Raw genomic sequence first — 6,796 nt, forward strand, 5'->3', positions numbered from 1 at the left:
GCTGTAGCCCCAGCTAATAAAGCAGTATATTAAAGACTAAAACAAACAAACAACAATCCAATCTCCTAGTAAGGAAAGCGTCCACCTCTTCTGCATTTCCAGCCCTTAAAAGGCCGTGTGTTCTAACCAGTGTGTACCAACAATGACATGCCTACGTCTTTCCCCTTCAGCAAGACACTTCAGCCCACCACCTCCACATCACAGACCTCAGCAGCATTCACTTCCAACACTCCAACCAATGACGTGAATAAAAGGCTCCTAACTAATGACTTGAATAAAAGTGAAGCACTTCCCTTCTTCGTGATAGCTGCCATACTTAGAACAGTTTCATAGGAAACATTGATGAATGGGTTTCCTAAATGCATGATTCCTCCCGATTGCTTCACGTGTGCTGCATGTGGGGCGAAAATGGAAGCCACCTTCAGAGAAAGTATATTCTTCTCTGCTGTTGGTACAGCCAGAGTAGCCTGGAACTATGAAAACATGCCTGGGGCTTATTTGCCTGTAAATTATACATAGATCCACATTCGTAGTTTAATGGGTGATTCTGGAAGTTTCCCAGCAGCTTTCAGAAAAGCAATTTCTCAGGAGCTTACATGAGGCAAAATGGATTTTTAAAAATAATATATTTCTTGGCATAAACTGCTAATTAATTCTGATTCTCGCGTATTTTTGTGACTACATAATGTGATAACAATATCCTTGTTAGTGCTCAAGATTCTGAAATATGAGGTGCTTGCTACATGTGTAAATAAATCACACACACCAAGAAAAAGGTAGTCTGAAAGTCGAAGCAAGACCATCTTAAAGTCTTGGCATGAGTCTAGAATCCATGTTGAATGCTCTTTTATATTTTAAAAGAGAAATGAAGCCTTTGTTTATTATTTTGGTGAAATATATACACCGCAAAGCGCAGGCTACTTCAGCTATTTTAACATGGACAATTCAGTGACATTGGTTCCATTCTTCACAGGGCACCACTTTTCTTAACAAAGGACCCCGGAGAGCCTCCTGGGTTATGCATTGGGCCACCGACTGTAAGGTCGGCAGTTTGGAACCACCATCTGTCCCACAGGAGAAAGATGAGGCTTTCTGCTTCTGTGAAGACTTGGAAACCCTCAGGGCAGTTCTACTCTGTCCTAGAAGGATGCTCTAAGTTGAAATTGACTCCATGGAAGTGAGTTTTTTAACGTTGGTTTTCTCAACAAGTTTTTCTCAGGGTGAATTTGAAGCTGCCTTTTCTAACAGTAGCAGCATCTGTAACCTTTGTAGGGACCTAGCCACAAACCTTCAAGGACATGACTTCTCTGCTGTGAGGCAGATGCAGCCGGTTCCCAGGAGGTCTTTCATCTATGGTTAACAGATGCAAAAGAGGGTCTTGACTCCTAGCATCATCTATAAATTGTCTGTACCTTGGACCCCCAGGAGAGGACATGCATAAGAAATGTCTGTTCAGCTATTGTCTTGTGACCCTAAAAATCACCCCAAAGTGGCAAATGCTTGTAATAATATACGCCTTAGCCATCATGGAGTCCCACATATATGTTATATGCAAGTCCTGGGAACATCCTGTCTTGTAGATAGCCCACCTTCAACTTCCAGATTATCTTTCAGCCCTCGTGACTTCATAGCTTTCGTTGCTACTTTGCCTGTGTCAGAATGCGCTCTTCTTCGCTCTCTCTTCTCTTTCTGCAGGTGGGTGGCTGCCTTTTCTGGACCATGTCTGACCTTCCCATCAACCTCTCTATTTTTGTTTTAGTGTCTTCTTGACCAAGCAGGGACTCTGTGCTGGAGCAGGAAAGAATGAAGGAGATCATATAGACCACAATAAAAAATAAGTCGCAGAATCTCATGTGAGCAATATGACAAATGACAGCATTAAAGCCATCCTTATCTATAATTATACTGAATATAAATGGATTAAACTCACCAGATAAGAGCCAGAGTCAAACAGAACGACTGAGAAAATATGAACCATTAATATGCTCCTGACAAGAACATGCCTCAGATACAAAGTCAAAACCCGACTAAAAGTCAAAAGATGGAAAAAACATATTAAAGAAATTGCAGTAAAAATGCAGGAGTAGCAGTATTAATTTTTGACAAAACAGATGTTTTGTCAAAATAAAAGCTGTCATGAGACACAAAGAAGGCCATTATATAATGTTGAAAGTTACGATAAGACAAAATCATAATAAACACCTAGGCAAATCATGAAAGACCCTCAAAATACATTAATCAAATTTTTATTGCTTTGAAGAGACAAAGAGACAATACAACAAAAGAATATTTTATTTTTAAATTGTATTGGCATATAATTCACATATCTTACAACTCAGTAGTTCAATCATATTAAGAAGAATTATCACCACACTGAATTTAAGGCATTTTCTTCTTTCTATTATTCGCACCTCCTCTCCCCCGAAACTATTAACCCAGTCACTGTCTCTATTGATTTATCTATCCTGGATTTCATATACAGAAAAACATGCAAACTATCAACAACAACAAGTAAAACAGAAAAATTTCATCAAAATATAGCAGGAGGTTTTAATGCATCACTTTCAAGAAAAATCAAATCAACTGGAAAGTAGATTAGCAAAGATACAGAAGAACTGAGCACATTTAATCAACTTGGTCTCTTAAGCATATGCAGAACACTTCACCCAACAACAGCACAATAGATGTTATTTTCCAGGGCTCATGAAATATACTCCAAAATAGATAATATGTTAGTCCACAAAACAAGCATCAATAATTTTTAAAATTGTGACACTATGAATTATCTTTTCAGATCACCAGTTTATAAAATTAGAAATCAACAACAGAAAGATCAACAACAGCAAAAAATTCATTGCATGGAAATTGAATAACACCTTATATTAAAACCACTGGGTAATTGAGTAAATAAAGAGTGCAATTAAAAAATTACTTGAAACAAATGAGAAGAAAAATAAATATGTCAAAGCCTTTGGGATGCAGTAAAAGCATTCTGAGAAGGCAATTTATAGCGAGGAGGAGGAGGAGGAGGAGGAGGAGGAGGAGAGGAGAAGAGCTACAATAAACACCTTACCATAACACCAATAACAGTTAGAACAAGGCCAGCATAACCAATCTTAAGTCACCAGATGTAATGAAATAATAGAGATTAAAGCACAATGAATGAATCAGAAAACAAAAAAGAAAAAAATCAACAAGGTAAGAAGCTGTTTCTTTGAGAGTTTTTTTTTAAATTGAGAAACCACTGACAAATCTAACAAAGGGAAAGGAGGAAAAACAAACATTATGAATAAGAAATCAAATAGACAGCATTACAAAAGAACCAACCAAAATAAAAAATAATTAAACAATATTATGAAAAAGTGTATTCCAACACATCTGAAAGTTTAAAATAAATGGACAAATTTCTAGAAGCATACTACCTAGCTAAATCAACATAGATTTATGTAGAAATTCTCAACAGACTTATAATACAAGTCTAGGACAGATGATTTTACCAAGGAATTCTACCAAGTATTTAGAAAATTGTTAAGGCCAATTCCACACAAACTATTCCAAAACATAGGAAGCACAACATACTTCTAAACTAATTTTATGAGGAAGAATAACATTGATACCAGAGCCAGAAAGATGTCAGAAGAGTGGAAAACTGTGGACCAATATCCATTATGAACATAGATACTGAACATAGAACATAGGATGTAGATTTTTCAACAAAATTCTAGCTAACAGAATTTTAAAAATAATGGGAATCACAAATATATCATGATTAAGTGTGATTCATACCTGGTATGTAAGGATGCTCCAATAATAGAAACACAATCAAGGTAATCCACTCTATAAATAATACAAAAGTAAATAATTGCATGATTATACCAATTGATAAGGAACAGGCTTTCAACAAAATTCAACATCCATTCTTGATTATGTTAGACAGGGTTCTCTAGAGAAATAAACCCAGGACACTAATGATTATATATATTTATTTATTTAGATATACATAAATATAATATAAGAAATTTAAAAAATCAATAAAGTAGTACGAATGGCTCAGTGCAACTCACTTCCATGAGACAGGTAACACACTGGCAGTCCTTCACGTCTTGAGGGCCGCTGGGTAGTCCTCTGTAGAGCAATTCAGGCTATCCCAGCACAGGCAGCAGACAGCAAGGCAGGTCACCAACTGTCAGCCAGATGACAGGATCCGACAGTCCCCAGGTCAAGCGATGTATACTCCAGTAGTGTGACGAAGCAGGTCTTGAAGGAACCTCAAACTACAGTGACACAGTCAATGGGTTAGGTGTCCCCCAGGTAGTGTAACTTTTAAATTGAGGCTGAGAACAAGCTAAGGCAGATGCACAGTGGTGCAATCATCTAAGAACAAGAGATAAGAAAGGCAAGGCTTGCCAAGACATTTATCTCTCCACCCTTCAATTAATCCCACATGTGTTCATAGGCCATGTTGGCACAATAAACCTACCTATCACGATCCAACCCTTGCCAACTTGGCACCTGTAAACAATTCTTTCACCATATATAATTTCCAGACATTAATGAAATCACACTTATAGTTAACATCAAACATCTATCATACATGGAAACACACTGTCCAATTGTATCTGATACATCATACATGAACAAAGGAAAGATATTCAATCAGTACATGTAAAGAAAATACATAGACAATCACAAACCTCGCTTTTGCAATTGATCACGTAGTGATAACTGATAGGTAGAACTACCTGCTCGTACTACCTATCCTGTATGACCTTTGTCCTCGACAAGCACCTCATCTGGCTGTGATTTTTACCCTGGCAGGGTGACCCAGACCTTCATTCCTGATAGGTCGGTGACACTATAAGTCCTGCCAGGATTGGGTTGCTGTAATGCACCATTTACTTTAATCACAGGGCATGGTAGCACTAAGAGCCGGCCTATGGGATCTCCTGGATTCCAGACATATTCCTCTTTACCTCCATTATGTAATACCAGTCCAATTTCTCCTTGGTTATCAGGATCAATCACACCACTTAGTACAATGACACCCTTTCTGACCTGTTGATCCAAAGGCATGAGAAGGCCAAAGTGGCCAGGGGGCATTCTCAGCTGCCAGTTCAGTGGAATCCGTGCTGTGTTTCCAGGTGGGAGAGTTCTTTCCTTCGGGACCAGGACCTTCAGGCCTGAGGAACACAGGGTTGCTGGGACAGGAAGCAAAAATGCTGCAAGGGGATCATTAGGAGTAAACGTGAGTGGTGCCACTCCAGCTTTTACCCCTTGGTTCCTGGACCCATGAATTCTGGCTATTGGAGACACAGCACCATATACTGACCTTTGGTTTAGAGCGTATACAGCTTCCTGGAGAACATTGACCCAGCCCCACAGTTGTTGTGTCCATAATTGTCTTTAGGAGGCCGTTCCATTGTTCTATCAAGCCAGCAGCTTCAGGACTATGAGGAACATGATAAGACCAGTGGATTCCATAGGCATTGGCCCATTGCTGCACTGCATTTGCTGTGAAGTGAGTTCCTTGATCTGAAGCAATGCTATGTGGGATGCCATGCTCATGGATGAGGCATTCGGTAAGTCCACAAATGGTAGTTTTGGCAGAAGCATTGTGTGCAAGGGAGACAACTCCATATCCAGAGTAGGTATCTATTCTAGTAAGAACAAAACGCTGTCCCCTCCATGATGGAAGTGGTCCTATATAATCAACCTTCCACCAAGTTGCCAGTTGATCTCCCCAGGGAATGATCCCATATCTTGGACTTAATGTTGGTTTCTTCTGCTGGCAAGTGGGACACTCAGAAGTGCCAGTAGCCAAGTCAGCCTTGGTGAGTGGAAGTCCGTATTGCTGCACGCATGCATAACCTCCATCCCAGCCACCATGTCCACTTTGTTCATGTGTCCATTGGGCGATAACAGGGTTGGCACAGGAAAGAGGAGGACCAGTCTCCACAGTGTGTGTCATCTTATCCACTTGATTGTTAAAGTCCTTCTCTTCAGAGGTAACACTTTGGTGAGGATTCACATGAGACACGATTATCTTTACTTTCTTGGCCAATTCACAGAGGTTTGTTCACCTACCTCTTCCCTACACCTCCTTGTTACCAATTTCCCAATCATGTTCCTTCCAATTCCCTGACTATCCAGCCAAGTGTTTAGCCACAGCCCATGAATCAGTATAGAGTCTCATATCTGGCAACTTTTCCTTGCAGGCACACTGAATGACCAGGTGCACTGTTTGAAGTTCTGCCCATTTGGAGAATTTCCCTTCACCCCTGTCTTTTAGGAAGATCCCAAAAAGGGGCTATAGTGCTGCTGCTGTCCACTTACAAGTGACACCTACATATCGTGCAGAGTCATCCATAAACCAAGCATGACTTTTTTCCTTCTGTTATTATGCTAAGGAATTCCCCAGGAAGCCATTGGTGCAGACTGGGAGAAAGAAGGTAATGTGACAGGAGTAGAGACTATGGGCACTTGGGCCACTTCTTCATGAAGCTTACTTGTACTTTCAGGTCCTGCTTTGATTACTATGGAAGTCTTGCTATTTACCTAATCTAGCATTTTTCTGCCTGTATAGACCACGTAACTATTTAGCAGATTTCCCATGTATTTCACTTCTAGGGACACCGTGGCTAAGTAGCCAATGCCATAAGTCCGCATGAGACTAGAGAGAAAAAAACCAGGACACTAATGATTATGTGTGTGTGTGTAGATATAACATAAGAAATAAACGGTTAGTTGATCTATAAAGCAGTACAAATGACTCAGTGCAACTCACTTCCACGAGACA

The sequence above is a fragment of the Tenrec ecaudatus genome, chromosome 3 (assembly GCF_050624435.1).
Source record: "Tenrec ecaudatus isolate mTenEca1 chromosome 3, mTenEca1.hap1, whole genome shotgun sequence".
Taxonomy (NCBI): Eukaryota; Metazoa; Chordata; class Mammalia; order Afrosoricida; family Tenrecidae; genus Tenrec; species Tenrec ecaudatus.